Source organism: Phocoena sinus, chromosome 20 (genome assembly GCF_008692025.1).
Source record: "Phocoena sinus isolate mPhoSin1 chromosome 20, mPhoSin1.pri, whole genome shotgun sequence".
NCBI classification, from domain to species: Eukaryota; Metazoa; Chordata; class Mammalia; order Artiodactyla; family Phocoenidae; genus Phocoena; species Phocoena sinus.
The window spans coordinates 41,049,870-41,068,818 of NC_045782.1; positions in this window are offsets into that span (position 1 = coordinate 41,049,870).

Consider the following 18,949-nt stretch of genomic DNA (forward strand, 5'->3'; position numbering starts at 1 on the left):
CTCTCTGGCTGCTCTCATTGCTCTAATGAAACAACTCTTAGACGGAGGGTGTGGAGGATTTAGGGGACAAAGTGCCCTGGAGCGGAGACCCATAAGTGAAACACTTGAGCTCACTGCCACCCCTGGAGAGGGGTCTGTCTCTGCTCCCTTGTTGGGAAAACCCAGTTAAACACATGGGCTTGGAGGTGTACTTTCACAGATTTCTAGGTCGCCCTTTAGATAGGACACGGTTTACCCCTTGTAAGTGGGTTTGTCCCTCCGTCTTCGGAGGCTTTGTCTGGTGAAGGGTCAAGGGCCCAGTAAGAAAGCCCTTCCGCTGAGGCCCCCAGGCCTGGGGCAGGTGTTAGGCCACAGCTGCTTTCTACCTGCCCTCCCAATCATACCCCATCCCACAAAGGAGCAGCAGTGCTTGGTCTCTAGGAGCAGGGCATCTCTCCTCCAGACTCCCCTGCCTCATGGATCAGACATTTGCTTTTCCTCCCCCACCCCAGATGCCCCTCCCGAAGATGCTTCCACTGTCAGATGCTGACAAACTGTCTGTCCTTTGAAGTGCCCCAGAAAAGAACACTAAGGTTTTCTAAGACAAAATTCTTCTGGACATCCCCAAAGAGTGAGGATCAGTGGGACCTGGACTTCCAGATCTTTCCAGAAAGCTCTCCAAGAGGGTGTTGGGATTCCTGATCTGGGCTAGATTCTGGAAGTGGGGAGATGCTGTCCCAGGGTGCCGTGGGGCACATGTCTGGGGGAGCCGAGCCCAAGCTCCTGCCATTTCTGAGGCATCATCCCTTTGATAATCCCACTGCTCCCTGTAGTAGAGTCCCTTCCTTCTTCAGACATAGTCTCCTCACCTCAAAATGCATCTTAAACTTCTGGGGCCACTGACTCCTCTGAGAACCTGAAATATCTTTGGACACCCTCCTGGGAAAAAGCGGCCAGACCCCGGAACACAATTTTCTATGTAACTTTAGGGGGGTTATGCACTGTCTAGCTGCACACCCCTCCCCCACACCATCCCCGAGCTGGTTTTTCAGTCCCTGGTTTGGACATTATCTAGTCTTCATCACTGGGTAGCTCTACTTCTCCCTGGGGTAACCTTTACCTTCTCAGACTCCAGTATCCCCCAGCCTGTAATTCCCTCTGCTGTGGAAAGGAGGGTCAGGAGGGAAAACCATCGGATCTACAAAACCAGGAACACCCTCAGACTAGGTTATTCACTAGATCCTGTCTCTCTTGCAGGTATCAAGATACAGCAGAGTGGAATGAATGTTAATACTTTCATAGTCGAGGGAAAAAAGAAGAAAGAGACAGACCGTGTGTGGGGAGTTACAGGCATGGGCATGACACGGTGCAGCTGTGAGTCTTTGGGGACATCTAACCCTCCGAGCCTCAGTCCTCACCTGTAAAAGGTGACAGTACCTGTCTGCAAGGTTGTTGTGAAGATTAGATCAGATGATGCATGTATAGAACCAACACATAGCAGAAGCTCAATAAATTGTAGCACTCTTCCAATTACTCAGGATAAATTCCTAAAAATAGAATCACTGGATCAAAGAATGTACATTTCTTGAGGACTTTTGGACTTACTGTTACCGGTAGTTTTAACAAAGCAGAATGATTTCCTGTGCTCCTACTTTTTCTCCCTGACTCGGGGTACCAGCTCACAATCTAGAGGATCCCTGGGGTGGTGGTGGGCAGTGTTTTTCTCCCTTTCTCTCCTCTGATTAGGACAGAAATGTCTTACCCGCCTGAGTGAGCAGGGCACACACGCAGGCGGGCTCTCTCGCTGGCCGGCTTTGAAGCTGGCTAATTAGGGCTAGGGCTGTCACAGCTGGCTTCCCCTGTGCCTCTCCCTGCCTCTGCGCCTCTCCCTCCCCCTGCTCTGCCCCATCCCCAGTCTCATAGCCTGAGAGCGCCTCCCCAGCTGCCTTTCCTTCCACTGCAGGCTTGCGGCTCTTCCCAGCCAGCTGGGAAGGCCCTGGGATTTGAGGCCTGGAAGGGCCAAGGTGAAAGCAGCTGAGAGAGGACAAGATAGGACCTGGGACATGGAACAAGCTCATAGACCATTGGTTGGGTTTACAGAGGACTGCCTGTAGCCCCGGACCCCTCCTTATTCCTCATGCAGTCTGGAGAGGAGCCGGCCTGGGCTGGGGGCTGAGCCCTGGGCCCTTTGTTTGAAAGCCAAGCTTTCTGAAGGTTCCGGCCTCCCAACCTGGCCCTTATAATTAGCCCCAATCAGAGTGTTTATGTCGGAGCCTCGTGCAGAACTCAGAGCCCCATGATTTCATTCCAAACTTGCAGTGGGGGGAAGAGCGGAGAGGGAAAGGGATTTGTGTGGAGGCTGAGGGCAGGAGGTGATGAGAGGGAGACCTGGGGTGAAGGGTAGAGGAGACGGTCCTGGGGAGGGGAGGACCACCACCCTCCATTTGGCCCTTGCAGGGGTCGGGACCCCTCCCAGTGTAGCTGGCACCCTAGCCTCCTGACCCTGGGCAGGCTCTGTGGGTGGGTGGGCTTGTGCCAGTCGGAAATGGTTTGGATGTAATTAACCCGGCCAATCACCAGCCTCAGCCTGGTGGGAGGGGAGGGTACAGCCCAGAGCCTTGGCTCCCCCAGGAAGCTCTGGTCTCCCTATTCTCCTTCCTCTGACTGGGGCCTGGGGTGTGCCAGTCTCTTCGGCTCCTGGGGATGGTGGAGTCAGAGGGTGGGCAGGGAAGGAATGTAGGAAGGAAGGTGCTTCATTCTGATCTCTGGCCTCACCCAGCATGTGACTGACAGGAGGGAGTGTGCCTGAGGTGGCCACAGTGGTGGTGGTCGGAGACTGGGGGGTGACAGCAGGAATCCTGGACACGAGGGAGAGAGGATGCCCAGCCACTGCTCCAGGTGGCACTGGGTGTGTCCCAGAATCAATCAGCACCTCCTTCCAGGTCTAGGCCTCCCAGGGAACTCTGGCATGGGATATGGCTTGTAGGGAATTAAGCGTGCTGGGTTTAGTGTCCTGTGGGTGGGGAGAAGGCAGAGTATGGAGTCTGAGCTTCTAACTCCCCTGCTTAAAATACTGTGAAGCCAGCAAGGAATGTCCCAACTCCCGCCCTCACTCAGCGCATACAGCTTTCCATGACGTGGATCTGGCTCCTATATCCCCAGTCCCACTTCCCATCATTCTTCCCTACACTCTCACGTGCCAGCCTCCAGAACCCTTGTGTTCTCAGACCAACCATGCTCTGTGACTTTGCACATACTGTTCCTGTGGTGCAAATGCCCTTCCCTTCCCCTCACCTGGATATGAACTCCTAGCATCTCAGAACTTACCTGAGGTCAGGTGGCCCTTCTTCAGAGAGCCATATCCCAGGCCAATCCTGTCCCCACACTGTGTTCTCACCTGTCACAGCATATCACATTACTGTTACTCATCTCCTTTCTTGACTGTGACCTCCTTGAGGGAGAGTCTGTGTTTGGTCTTTTATCTCCTTATCCCTGAGCCTAGTAATATGCCTGCCACATAGTGGGTGCCCAAGATCACAGGTTCTGGAGCCAGACTACCTGGGCCTGACTCCTGCCTCAGCTCCTTGCTAGCTGTTGATCCTGGGCAAGTTAATCAACCTCTCTGTGTATTATCTGTAAATGGGGATAGTGATTATACTTACTTTGCAAGACTGGTTTGAGAATTAAACAAACTAATTCAAGTAGAATGTTTAAAAGGCGCCTGGCACCTAGTACGTGCTTAATAAATGCTAATTAAGCGTATTCGTTCATGTGTTGGCTCCATAGATGTGGATTTAGTGCTTACCACAAGTCAGGCACTTGCTGAGTTCTAGAGATGCACAAATTCAGTCCCTGCCCATACGTAGCCTGCCGTCTAGTTTCTTGAATCAGTGAATGGGTGAGTATTAGGTGTAGTACTTGTGAGTTTGGTTGTTATAGGTTTTGTTAAGCAAGTTCACAATTTGACTGTTTGAGAATGTGTCCAGGCTCAAATATGGGATCATGGTCCACTTGGATTGTATTAAACAAGCAATGCAATTGGGGACAATCCCTGATAAAGTTGACATATGTAATCTTGGTGTTTGGCGAACATGGGACAGAGGGTCCTGGAAGCCTCCTGCTCAACCTTCACTGCTAATGAGAATGTTTTAAAAACTATTTTTTCTACAAGGCAGAATAATTACTCTCATAGAAATATACAGTGGACACATCAAAATTTTCATTTAACTCATTAGTTAGTGAAGCTAAGACATTCAAAGTAGAATCCAAAGAACAGAACATATCTAGGCCACCAAGAAATAAATTTGCTTAATGCAAAACTGGGCAGTTTCCACTGGACAACAATCAATTGCATCTCCACCAGACACAATTTACATGGACGAAAATCATTTCCATTACTATCAGTTGTCTGAGTTGTAAAATAACTGAAGATAATAAAACTCAGAGACGGTCTTCAAGGACATACAGTAATATTTTTGACCATTTCAAAGTCTTTTAGTTTTCTTCGATAAGAAGTTCTGAACTCACGTACCTGAAGATGACAAGTGCCACTCACCCCTTCCAATCAAAGAGCTTTAGTGCCAGTAGGGAGCCCAGTTCCATCCAGAGAGAGTTGGAAATCTTCCAGCCATCCCCAGCCTGGCACAGCTTTTGTCCATCTTTTCTTCCCCACCTTTATCTCTCTGGCTCTTCTCTCTCCCTAACCCTAACCCTATCCCCACCACTCACAACCCCTCTAACTGTGCAGCCAATCCATTCATCCCTCTATGTGGTAACCATCATTTATTGAACACTTTCTATATGCTAGACACTGCTAAGCTCAATACATTCATAATAGCATTTAATGTTCAAAAGAACTATGAAATGAGCGTTATCTTTACCTCAAATTACAGCATATTAAAGTACCTGAGGGAATCGCCCAGTGGTTAGGACTCGACGCTTTCACTGCCATGGGCCTGGGTTCAATCCCTGGTCGGAGAGCTAAGATCCTGTAAGCCGTGCGGTGTGGCCAGAAAAAAAAATGAAAGAAAAAAAAGTACCTGAGATTCATGGAAACAGCTATTCCGAGGGCACCTAGCTAGTCAGAGCAGAGCAAATGCAGTCAGACTCTTTTTTTAAAAAATTAATTAATTTATTTTATTTTTTGGCTGCGTTGGGTCTTCATTTCGGTGCGTGGGCTTCTCATCTTGGTGGCTTCTCTTGTTGCAGAGCACGGGCTCTAGGCACACGGGCTTCAGTAGTTGTGGCATGTGGGTTCAGTAGTTGTGGCATGTGGGTTCAGTAGTTGTGGCTCGTGGGCTCTAGAGCGCAGGCTCAGTAGTTGTGGCACACGAGCTTAGTTGCTCTCCACCATATGGGATCTTCCCAGACCAGGGCTCGAACACATGTCCCTTGCATTGGCAGGCGGATTCTTAACCACTGCGTCACCAGGGAAGCCCAGCAGTCAGACTCTTAACCACAGTACCAGAAATAGTAATTGGGGTCACGTCTCATGCCAACTGTTATTAACTGGTAGTGACTACCTGGAGGATTGTGTTGAGAAGGATTCTGAAGCATCCTCTTGGTTCAGTGGGTGATAGTGCTGGGATCTACTAGTGATGTCTGCCATGGTCACCAAATCAGAGAATGTAAAGGTTGGCAAGCATGCCAGATGCTTGTCGGGCTGGCTTTTTACTATACTGTCTCGTGCCTCATCTCCTGAACATTCTTTTTTTTTACATTGCTGATGGCAGCTTCTTACTTTAAGGCCTGAGCTCTGAGCCCTCCCTCAGTGTCTGGATCTTAATGCCACTTTTCTAGGTCTTTGCTACTTGAAGTGTGATCCCATCAGCTTTCTGCCCTGCCCTCCCCAGCCTCCCCCCCACACCCAGCAGTGCCAGCACCTGGGAGCTTGTTAGAAAAACAGAATCTTGGGCCTGACCTCATACCTACTGTATCAGAAGCTGCATTTTAACAAGATTTCCAGGGGATTTGTTTGCACATTCAAGTGTGAGGAGCACTGGTCCAAGGGACCGCTTTACTCAACTGCACCTGCCCCCACCTCAGTAGCCAGAATCATCTTCTAGAAAGGTGCTGGCTCAGGCCCAGGCCTACATATTCCCAACGGACCCTAATACTTAGCCCAGCAGAACCAGATGCATTTACAAACTACTTCAATTGAGGTATAAAGACTTTAAGACATCTTCCCCCACCCTGGAAAGACCTTGCAGGATTCTCTGGCTTTTCCCATTAGGGCTGTGAGTGCCTCTGGGTCTGCTGGCCACACCTCTACAGCTCAGCACCACATCCTTTCCTGTTTTCTGAGACTCTGCACAGTCTCCCTGAGGCCTCAAGAATCCAGCCCGAACTTTCCACCCTAGCCTTTGAGACCTTTGCCCCTTCTCATAGCGGTCGGAGGAGTTAGATTGGAGTTGGATGGGCAGCACAGAGACGTGGAGGAGAAATAGTTGCTGAATCTGAGAGCAATAGCTGCTCATTCAATCGTTGGTTCAACCCGTGGTGTTGAGAACTGTTCTGTGTCAGGCACTGAGGATGCAGCAGTGAATAGAGCATTGGGCTCTGCTCTTGAGGAAAGTGGACATGTAAGCAGGTAATTGCAATGGAATGTGACACAAAAGGCAGACACTAGGGTTGCCAGGAAGAAGACAAGGGTCCTCTATGCAGAGGGAACAACGTGAGCAAAGCCATGGGAGAACATGGCCTGATCAGGAAACAGCGAGGACAGTGGGCCTGGGGCATAGGCTGAGTGTGGAGGAGAATGGCAGGGCCCATCTAAGTGAGGATTTGGGCTGATCCCCAGCAAAATTTAAATCTCATGGTGGCTTGGGCCTGTAGCACATGTCTGAGCCACCCCTGCTTGGTCTTAACACCAGATCTCATTTCTTTGGTGATGTAAGCCAATCAAAATCAGGAAACATTCTCTCTCTCTCTCTCTCTCTCTCACACACACACACACACACACACATACACGACATGTTTAACAAGACATGTTAAAGTGAAATGTTAGTGGGTTTGGGATCTATGGCCTCTCTCAAGTCAGAGACTGGTTCCATCCCTGCCAATACCCCCTTTTGACACAAGTAGGAGCAAGAATGATCAGTGAATTAAGGAAAGAACTCTAGGGCAGGACTTTGGGTCTCATCTAGAGATGGGGGCAGGCATGGCTACATGTATGTACCAGATCTGACAGTGTGACTGTGCCTGTGTGTGTGTGTGTGTGTGTGTGTGTGTGTACATGTATATGTGTGAGTGTACACATGCCACACCTCTGGGGAGGGGTAGGAATTCATTCCCTTGAAATCTCAGGAGATATCATTCCAGTTCCTTGTCAGAGAAAGAGCGATAGACTGTTCCATTGATGCCCCTCTAAGGTTTATATGGGAAATTTACTTGGGGCTTGAAAAGTGAGGTGACTTTAATACATAACTTTAAGTTCTTTGACACTCCTCTTGAGAGGTGGAGTCTATGTTTCCTCATCTTGAATCTGGGCTCCTTTGAGCAGTTGAGTGTGATGGAAGTGATGTTCTGTAACATGCAAGTCTGGGTCACAAAATAACCCTTGCCTCTTGAGTGGCCTGAGCTGCCATGCAAGAAGTCAGACTAACCTGAGGCCGCCATGATAGAGAGGCCAGATGTAGGTGCTCTGGTTAATAGTTCTAGCTGAGCCCAACTTTGCAGCCATCCCTGACACACCAGACATGTGGGTACAACCACCTTGAATCCTCCAGGCCAGCCTGTCCTCCAGCTGGATATCATCGTGTCCTCAGTGATGCCATGTGGAACAGAAGAATTACCCAGCCAAGCCCTGCCCACATTCCTAACCCATAAAATGGGTGAGATATACTAAAATGGTTGTGGTTGTAAGCTACTAAGTTTTGGGGTACTTTGTTATGCAATGGATAACTGAAACAAGTGGAAATAATAATAATTAAGTTTATTAAGTACTTACTATGTGTCTGGCACTAAGTATTTGACATGCATTAACTCTTTCTTTCCTAAGAAGAGGATTCCAAACTCAAGGGAACAGCTTGTACGTGGGATCCCTTAGAATTGAACCCAGGCAGTCTGAAACCAGAGCCCATGCTCTGAACCCTTACCTTAGACTGTAGAATAGTAGAGATTAAAAGGATCTGAGGACTTCCCTGGTGGCGCAGTGGTTGAGAGTCCGCCTGCCGATGCAGGGGACACGGGTTCGTGCCCCGGTCCGGCTGGGCCCGTGAGCCATGGCCGCTGAGCCTGCGCGTCTGGAGCCTGTGCTCCACAGCGGGAGAGGCCACAACAGTGAGAGGCCTGCGTACCACAAAAACAAAAACAAACAAACAAACAAAAGATCTGAAAGATCACATGACCGAACTCCTTTATTTTACAGATAAAGAATGGAATACCATTAAATTCACCCTTGTAATGTATATAATTCAATGATTTTAGTATCTTCATAGAGCTATACAACCATCAGCACTATCTAGTTCTGGAACATGTTCATCACTCCCCAAAAAGAAACCCTGGATCTATTAGCAGTCACTCCCCAATTCCACTCTCTCCTCCTCGAGCCCACTGACATACTTTCTGCCTCTAGAGCGAGCCTCTTCTGGACATTTCATATGAATGAAATCATACAACATGAGGCCTTTTGTGTCTGGCTCCTTTCACATAGTATCTTTCAAGATTCATCCATGTTGTTTCATGTATCGGTACTTCATTTATTTTTATTGCCCAATAATATTCCATTGTACGGACATGTCACAGTTTATCTACTTAAGAGATGGAGAACCAGGAGAATTAAAAGAAGAACCCTAGGATCCCACAGTCTCTTTGTGCCAGGTCAGGACCAGATCCCAAGTTTGATGACTCGGTCTATGGAAAAAAACAGAATGGAACATTCTTCTATCTCAAAACCCCCTTTCTTCTGGACCACAGCAATTGCCTCCTATCCCAGGGTCACCTTACCAAAAATCTTGGTTTCAATCTCTGCCATTCACTGTAGATGTGCAAAAATGACTAGCTCCTTCTCAGGACTTCTGGGTACGCACGTGTAGGCGCGCACACACACACACACACACACACACACACACACACATTTTCATCAGAGCTAGGTAAAATCTCTGTTGATACCATCTCAGTGATGAAGATTTTTGCTTTCAAAGGTATTAACCTGGTTCAAGGTCCTGCACTAGGAATTTCTCTTGTCCTTCTCTTCTTTCCCATTCTTTCCTCGTGTCATTTAAAGTGGAAAAACTCTATGACTACATGTGGTTGTCAGCTTCTAAGTTGGCCCCCACTGATCCCTGCTTCCTGGGGTTCATGTCCTTGTGTAATCTCTTTCCTGAGAGGGACTGAGGCATGTGAATGAGCTTGGAAGCAGATTCCCTTCCCCCAGCCCTGCCCTAATCAAGACTTTGAATGAGACCACAACCCCAGCCAGCAGCTGGACTGCAACCTCATGAGATATGCTGGGCCAAAAACACCCACCTAAGCTGTGCCCAACTTCGTGACCCACAGAAGCTGCAAGATAATAAATGTGTGCTGTTTAAAACTACTAAGTTTGGGGGATTCCCTGGCGGTACAGTGGTTAGGACTCGGTGATTTCACTGTGGGGGCCAGGGTTCAATCCCTGGTTAGGGAACTAAAATCCCACCAGCCGCATGGTGAGGCCAGTAAAAGGAAAAAAAACAACTACGTTTGGGGATAATTATTTACATAGCAATAGACAACTATTACACTGCATATTGAAGAAACTCGGGGGTACAAGTGATGTATATGCTAAGTAAGAAATAGATATAAGAGAATTCTTTCCTCAGTCCATCTATCCATTCCTTCACTCATTCTTTCAACATGCTTTACTTGCTTTACCTCTAGGGACACAAAGATGAATGATACCATTTCTGTCCCTGAGGAACTTCCAGTCTAGTGGGGGAGGCAAACTTTAAATGAATTATTAAAATTTTAGTAAAAAATGCTAATAGAGGAAGGTTCAAGTTACCAGGGCAATACAAAAGAGGAAGAAAATAATTCTGCCTGGAGATATGAATAAAGCTTTGTAGGAACATTTGGTTGGTGTTTTGAAGAATGAGTAGGAGTTTGCCAGACAGGCAATGGGAGGAAGAGCATTCCAGAAAGCAAGAGCTATAAGCACATATACTGAGAGACCAAGAAAGCCCAGTATGTCTGGGGACTCACAGGTCATCCCATGTGGCTGGATATTAGACCACTAGGTGACAGGGAAGTCTGGCAAGGGAGGTTGACCAGGCAGTCAAGGTCCTTGGTACCAGCCTCAGGTTTTTGGCTTTTATCCTGAAAAAAAAAAAAGAAGAACAGGTGGAAGTCTTTAAACCAAGGCATGTTGTGGTCAGATTTGTGTCTTAGAAAGAGAACTCTGAAGGGTATGGAGGGTGGCTGGAGAGAGGAGGCTGAAGTCAGAGAGGTCAGGTAAGATGCTGATTCTAATCCAAGGGAAGGGTGATGAGGCGTAGATGAAGCATTGTCTGTGAAATCAAGAGGAAGGCGAAGGAGAAAGGAGGAAGGAGCTTAAGGTGGTTTCTAGCTGGGATGACTGGGTGGATGATAAACCACTTACCAAGAGAAGGAATAAAGATTACAATGGGGCAGTGGAGAATCTCTTAGCCAGGATCATGTAGATTATGCCGCAGTAACAAATAACCTCAAAATCTCACTGGCTTAACAAAACAAAGGTCTCTTGTTTCCGGCCTCATATTACAGATCCCATGTGGTCAACAGGGGTCTCTATTCCATGTGATCATTCAGAGATCGAAGCTGACAGGGGCTCCCCCATCTTGTAGCTACGTCACCTGGAACACGTGGCTTCTTCAGACACCTCTTCAATTACACGGCAAGAGAAGAGAGAGATACTAGAGAACTGTGTATGGGTTTTTTACTACTCCAGCCCAACAATGATGCACATCCACTTCCACTCACATTTCATTGGCCAGAACAAGTCTTGTGGCCTCTCCTAACCACAGAGGGTTGGGAAGTACAGGAGAGCATGTGGGATACTCGGTGAGCACGATCATCTCTGCCACGTGGAGGTGAGGAACTCAGTTTTGAACACATTTACTTTTTGTTTTTTGCGGTGCGCGGGCCTCTCACTGTTGTGGCCTCTCCCGTTGCGGAGCACAGGCTCCGGACGCGCAGGCTCAGCGGCCATGGCTCGCGGGCCCAGCCGCTCCGCGGCACGTGGGATCTTCCCGGACCGGGGCACGAACCCGTGTCCCCTGCGTCGGCAGGCGGACTCTCAACCACTGCGCCACCAGGGAAACCCTTTCATTCTTTTCTTTCTACCTTCCTCCCTTTCTTTCTTCCACCGGTGTGTGGTTAGTATATACCTTGGCACGGGCGTTCAGGAAACAGCGGTGAGCAGGGCAGGCTTGGTTCTTGCCCTGTTGGAAGTGTGCGCCCTACTGGGCGGGACGAGGTGAAGCACCAGGTCATGAGCACCGTGCTTCTCAAGTCCAGGGTGCTATGGGAATCCATAGAAGAGGCATCAAACCCCAGCTTTACGGACCCCAGAAGACTTCCCGGAGGAAACATCTAAGCTGAGGCTTGAAGGATGATTAGAGTATTGTGAGCAGTCACCTGTGTAAAAGCTACAAGGCAAGAGAAAGAATAGTGCTTTCAAGGAACTACAGGAAGTTCAAAGTACTAGTTCTGCTTGGCTGGAGCACAGAGTGCGAAGTGGCTGCAGGCCAGGCGGGGCAGATCACGAAAGGCTTTGTAGGCTCTGTTAAGGAGTCCAAACTTTATCTGGGAGCACTGGGCCATCACTGAGGCGCTTTCATTAGAAGAGCAAATGAAGGCTTGGTTTATTTTATCTATTATTAAATTTGATTGTGAATCATTTTTTAAAAGGCATTTTAGTTTTGGGGTAGGTACACACATGGTACAAAAGGGCACATAATGTATAGAAATGCATACCTTATTATATTAATTTAGGATTTTTTTTTTTTGCGGTATGCGGGCCTCTCACTGCCATGGCCTCTCCCGTTGCAGAGCACAGGCTCCGGACGCGCAGGCTCAGCGACCATGGCTCACGGGCCCAGCCGCTCCGCGGCATGTGGGATCTTCCCGGACCGGGGCACGAACCCGTGTCCCCTGCATCGGCAGGCGGACTCCCAACCACTGTGCCACCAGGGAAGCCCTAGTTTTTGTTTTTGTTTTGGGGCCCCCGGGAAGCCCTAGTTTTTGTTTTTGTTTTGGGGCGGGGCATGCCACGCAGCTCGCAGGATCTCAGTTCCCCAACCAGGGATTGAAGCCAAGCCACGGCACTGAAAGCCTGGAATCCTAACGAGTAGGCCACCAAGGAACTCCCCTGTATATTAATTTTGTATCCTGCCACTTTACCCAATTCATTGATGAGCTCTAGTAGTTTTGTGGTGGCATCTTCAGGATTTTCTATGTATAGTACCATGCCATCTGCAAACAGTGACAGTTATACTTCTTCCTTTCCAGTTTGGATTCCTTATTTCTTTTTCCTGTCAGATTGTTGTGGCGAGGACTTCCAATACTATGTTGAATAAAAGTGGCAAAAGTAGGCCCTTGTCTTGTTCCTGATCTTAGAGGAAATGCCAAAAGTGCATGTAATGAAGCACAGTTCTCCCTGGCTCTCCTGTTCCTGACTCCCCATAGGTGTGGCTTTTAGAATGATCGCTTTGGCTGCAGCGTGCAAAGCAATACAGTAAGGAAACAAGAGAATTTTTAGGAAGGTATTGAGCATTCCAGGTAAGAGAGGATGGTAGCAACCACGGGAATGATTAGAGAGACGCTGAGGAAGCGGAAACAATGGAACGTAAGCATTGATTAGACATGGCGTATGAGAGAGGAAGGGATTAAGGATGACACACCAGGAAGGAGGAAAGTTCCCTTCAGTGAACCAAGGGGGAACGAGAGGGGGCACAGTTAGGGGAAATGTGGTGAATGGTCTGCAAAAATGGCCACCAGCAATGCCTTCCCCGTGCTTTCATCTATTTTTCTCTCTCCTTGAATCCAAGTGACCTTGGGACTTTCTTTGACCAACGGGATGCAGCAGAATTGATGCCCTGACAGTTCAGGTCTAAGTCTTAAAATGCTTGGCACAGCTTCCTCTTTTGCCCAGTCACCATGTCAAGAAGTCCAAATACCCTGCAGGAGAAAGAGAGGCTACATAGAAAGAGAGGGAGAGAGATACCCTCTGGAGGATGAGAGACGATGAAGAGAAAGAGAGAGGTCCAGCCAGCCCCCATCTCTTCCAGACACACCAGCCCAGGCTTCAGCCATGGAGCTGTGGTGAGCTGTACATACCAAATCCCGCCTGAACTGCAGCATTGTGGGCAAATAAAAGATTGCTCTTGTTTTAAGTCACTCAGTTTGGGGTGGGTTGTTATTCAGTAGACAGCTGAAAGAGGTAGGAAGGGGTGGGAGAGAGAGAATATGAGTTCAGTGTCTTGCCCGTCTCTACCTTAGAGTTCCATAACCATGGTCAGCTGTTTTCTTCTTTGCATTTTTAAAATCCCCACTATCTCTGCCGAACACCTGCAGCTTTTTTTTTTTTTTTTTTTGCTGTACGCTGGCCTCTAACTGTTGTGGCCTCTCCCGCTGCGGAGCACAGGCTCCGGACGCACGCGGCATGTGGGATCTTCCCAGACCGGGGCGTGAACTCGTGTCCCCTGCGTCGGCAGGCGGACTCTCAACCACTGCACCACCAGGGAAGCCCCCACCTGCAGCTTTATAGTCTGGAGCCTTGGTCTAGGAGGTTCAGGTGTCCTGGTCTGTTGTTTCTCCAGTGCTCACATCAACAACTCTGACATCCATCGCAGGTTGATTACTGTTTCCTTAAGTCAGCCTAGGGTTGGTTCCAACTCCACCTTTGGTTTTGGGGAAGGAATTTTTTTTTCTGACATCATACCCCTGGAGGAAATGTTATTTCTTTGTATTCCTCATTTTCGAATGCAGGACTGAATACAAAGTAGCTGTTTGCTAAATGCTAGATGAATGACTAACAAGGTTCCCTTGGAGACCGTCCTAAACGCGGTCCAATTCCTGAGTTTCTGTCCCCAACCCAAACCCTTCAGTTTCTCTGTTTATACGAGGAGAAGGTCTCACCTCTCCCTCTCGCTCCAACTCAGGAGCTGGTCCCATAGCTGGGGGTGGAGAATGGGGTAGGAGATGCGTAGTAAGGATGAGTTAAAGGGCTCAGACACAGTCAGAGAGCTGTCCCCTCTGTGGCCCCGAGGAGAAATAGCAGGGGCCACGAGGAAGCAGGTGATGTGACGTGGGCAGGTGATTGATGGGGACAAAGACCTGAGAGGTCTGTCTGCATTCCTCAGCAGGGGCCCGAGGAGGAGAGCATGTGTGTTTGCTGTGTGTACATGACTGACCCCAGGCTCTCTGTCTCAGGACCCTCTTCTCCCCTAACACAGGACTGCCACCAAGAACTCAGCCAGCTAGGAGAGAGTCTGCCATTATCTGCCTCCCTGTCTAGTGGTTCCCCGGGGCAGGGACCACCCCACTTTCTCCGAATTGCCCCTCCAGGGGACCTTCCAGGCAGTCCCTGTTGACTGCTCTTTGTGGCCTGCCCAGATCCCATTTCTCCACAGCTCTGAAGGGACGGAGCATCTTCTTTGTGTCCTCAAATCCAGCTCTAGTCACAGTGGAATCTAAGCAGGGACTCAGGTAAGACTAGTGCAACCTTCTCATATTCAAGATAAGGAAACCAAGGCCCAGGTCAGGGAAGTCACCAGTCCGAAGTCCCCAGCTGGCTCATGGCAGAGCTGAGGCCAGGACCCAGTTGGTTCCCTTGGCGGCCTCCAGCCTCTAGTGGGGCTCTGCTCTCTCTGAGTTCCCTTGTCTCTTTACCACTCTTTCTTCTCTGCTTCTCTCTGTCCCATGGCCCAGGAGAGGGGCACTTCCCATGGGGGAGGGAAGGCCAGCAGGCAGCCTTTCCTAATCAGTGTGGAACTTACGAACCCCACTTCTGCACACTAAGAGGTGGATGTGTGCATGTGTGCACACACTCGTCCACCCGCAAACACCATCAATAGTGCCATTTAACACAGCTGCTCGAGCTTGGGCACAGAGACACATGCACGCCCAGAGAATCATACACACGCCTCTACTGGAGTCACCTGTGCTCTCCACAGTCCCCCCCCACCCCATGCCCATGGACCCTGGCACAAACACAAGTCACAGGACTCCTCGCCTGGCCTCAGCCCCTGATGTCCCTCCAACTGGCCCAACTGGTGGCCCCTGAACAAGGACAGCTGAACCATGGGTCCTGGCCCCGGATCCAGAGGTGGGAATGAGAAGACAGGTGCAGAGCGGTCATCAATACAGGCACGGCTTTGTCCACCCAGGACTCCTGCCACTGGGTCCCTGAATGTCCCTCCCTGAGTGGATAATGAGATGGTGAGGACTCACTTTCCTTCTTCTTCCTGCTCCCTTTGCCACCCCCTTCCGCTTCTTGATAAGAATCTGTGAATGAAGCTCCTGCCAGGACACAGCTGGATCTCTTAAAACACAAGGGGAGATGTTTACCTTTCCTCTCAGCCTTGCCCTGTCACCTCCCCCTGGGCACTGCCAGCCAAGGGCACTGCCTGGTGAGACAAATTAGGTAGGACAGAGCTGGGCCCCTGGAACCTAGGGCTCAGAGTGGGAGCCGTGTTGGCGGGGGAGGGTGGGGGAGGGTGGGCAGCAGAGCGGGAGAGGGAGGACAGGTAGGGCAGGAACTCCTGAGGTGTCCCTTCAGAGTTTGTTCACCTCTTCCCATCTCCTCTCCTCCCCAGCCCAGCCCAGCCCCGGCCCCAGCCGTTCCAATGCCCCCCACCTCTGGAAAAGCCGAGTTGGGATTCGATCCCCAGCCAGTTGCTGGAGTTCCGGAGCAGCTGTCCCAGGCTTGTGGGGGAGGGGGCCAGGAATGCTGGGGCTGAGGCCTGGGCCACCCCAGACAGAGCCGGCTCTGAATTCTGGGAATGTTTGTGCAGCTGGAGCCCATTAGGGGAGGGAGCCGGGCCGCTTATTAATCCCAGCCTTGTTCCCCGGGAGGGGCCAGGGCCCTGCACACGAGTGGAGGGGGTCGGGACTCTGCTCCAGGCAGGGTTGGGGGGAGGAGGCCAGCCCCCAGTCCCCTGCTTGGTTGAGTCTCAGACAGGAGCTTGGAGATCTGGGGCCCTGCACCTCCTTGTGTGTATGGATGGGGTGTGGGCACATGTAGGGGGCCTTGGGGGCCATGGTGAGTCTTGACAGAAGTGCTCCTACCTGGGGAGCTGAGAAGCACACAGTGGTCCTGGGAGGGGCTGCTGTGTACTCCTCAGGGGTCCTCACCAGCGGGGGCAGGAACTCCTGCTGGCTGGCACCCTAGCTAGTGAGAGAGGAAGAGAAGGAGGGGATGAATCCCTGATGCCCCAAGTTCTTGAATGTGTGCACAGAGGGCGCTGAGGCGTGAGCGTGGAGGCAGCCACGTGAGTCACATCCTGCCACAACTCCAGGGGGTGCCATTTACCAAGGAGCACCTCTGGAACCGTGCGGTGTGTGACCTGCTCAACCACGCACGGCGATCCTGTGTGTAGGGAGTCTGGGGGCCTGGTTTTGGTTCCAAGCTAGCACTGCTATAGGATATGGTACCCAAAAAGGCCTGGCGTGGTGTTCCATCTCCACTGACTAGCTGTGGGGCCTTGGATACAGTTTCTACGTCTCTTTATCCACAAGCTGGGATAGGGTCTGTCTTATGCACCTTGTAGGGTTATATATAGATTGTATGCCTTTGCCTGTCTGTGTATCCATCCATCCGTCTATCCATCCATCCCACAGACCTGATGGCTACCATATGTCGTACACTCTGCTGGTTACCAAGGTCACGAAAGTGAATAAGGACCCTGACCGTTAAGAACTCACCCTTAATAGCATGGGCTGGGGTGGGGTTAGTCACACACACACACGCACACGCGCACGCACATACGCATGCGCACCCACACGCACAGTGAGAATGTGGGCAGTGCTTTAACTCTGCCACAGACAGTGGAGGAGGAAGCAGTACTAGCCAGCCTGTCACCTACTCGTTCTCAGGATGACATCAGTGAAGGTGCCCCGTGTGCTGCTGTAAGGCCCAGCACGGTGTGGGAAGAGGCTCTGGCCGGACCCTCTGGGACGGAACTGAGCTCCCCCGTATTGACTGCTCTCACTGAGGCCGCGCCACATCGCTGGCCTGAGGCTGGGGCTGTTAGATGCACAGGGTGATAATTCCAGAAAGGTTCCAGAATGAACGCTGCTAGAGCTTTGGTAGGTTGGGAGCTGTGACAAAAATCCCAGCACCCTCTTTAGGGAGCTGGCAGGAAGGCTCTATGACCGATTCCTTAGAGAGGGTTAGCTTTGATGTCTTTGCTGAACTATAGTTGCAACTCACCAGTCATGGGAGATGGTGGGGAGGGTCTGGGGCAAACGAGAGAGGGAAGGTCACTGAGGGGCAGGGGCCTGGGGAGATATGGGGAGGGGTCATCTGCCTCAGCCATCCCGAGGCCTTGGCCAAGGGGAGAAAGGAAGACCTCTCCTCTCCCCCTCATTCCCCACCGGACTCCCTCAGTGTACAGGGTCGGCAGCTTAGGGAGGGTGAGCTCCCTTCAAAGTGTAGAGAATTTCCCGGGAGGGCTGGTGGGACAGGAGCCACAGGACACCAGAGCTGGGAATTCGTGTGACAAAAATTTGGAATCTGGGGATGGGCAAGGAGTGAGAGCAGCTGTCTGAGAATTCCCGGGTCCCGAAGCGGTGGCCCCAATGGCTCCAGATGCCACCAGCCATTTCAGGCAGGGATGGTCTGTGAACGGAGTGCTTCTTATCCAAGGGCCTCTCTGTTCTTCGGTCCCAGACCACATGGCTAAGGGACTAACACCAGGCTGTGTGTGTTAAAGAGAATCATGGAGGTGAGAAGGAGGCCCACAGAATTCTGGAGGCTCAGTGTCTGCTTTGAGGAAACCCCATTCTAATAGGGGAGACGGCCCCTGCCCTCAGGGCCCCTTCCTGATGGAAGGGAAGCATTGTTTGTCCTCTAGGAATGCCTAGACTGATGGCAGAGACGTAGGCTCTGTCCTTGGGAAACCCTCAGTCTGATGGTGGAGGCAGTACACACACACACACACACACACACACACACACTCCTAAGCTACAAAAAGTTATAAACATGGAGTGAATACGAGATGACCTAACGAACTTAATATCAGTCGTGGGCAGGCAGGAGTAGTAGAATGAGTGATAGGGGAGAAGAAATACGCAGTTCACTCAAGGAAGACCCTGTATGATGAAGTGGACTAGGGTCGGTTGGGGGACGACGCTTTCCGACGTACAGGTACCCTGACTCCCTCCCCCTTCTGGGGGAGGGGTGTAAAATGTCCACACTGAACTGGTTGATCCCTGAGATCCCTTCCAGCTCTAACAGCCTAGACTTCCTGACCTCAGCCCTCTCACCCCTGTTTCCTTTCCCTCAGAGCAACCCCACCCCTGCCCTTCCTCTCCGCCTTCCATTTGGTCTCTCCTGAGGCAGGTGGTCCAGCCAGCTGCTTGGCCTGTGTGGAGATGAGATCCCACCCACAGTGTGGGGTGGCGATCAGTGGGGGTGGGCTGTGGCCTGAGGAGCTGACAGCTGGGGCTGGGGCTCAGGCTGGGGGCACTGGGGTGAGGACATGGCTTGTGACAGTTTTTCCCAATCCCCTCAAGAGGGGAGGTTTGCGGGGAAGGAGAGGAGGGTTTGGGAGATGTCATGGGTCCAGGCTGTGGTAGGTCTGGGAGGGTCATCAGGGAAGAACAGGTTGAACTCCACTTCCCCGGAGCTCGGGGACGTTGGGGTTAGAGCTGGGCCAGGCTGGGCGCTTCCTGCAGCTGCTGGGTGAGCTGGGGATGGGGGGGGGCGTGTGAGGTGTGGATTGGAAAGGACAGCTGGATCTGCCAGGAAGCCTCGCCTGCCACCCCTCCTGAGACATTTCCCCTCCCCCACCCC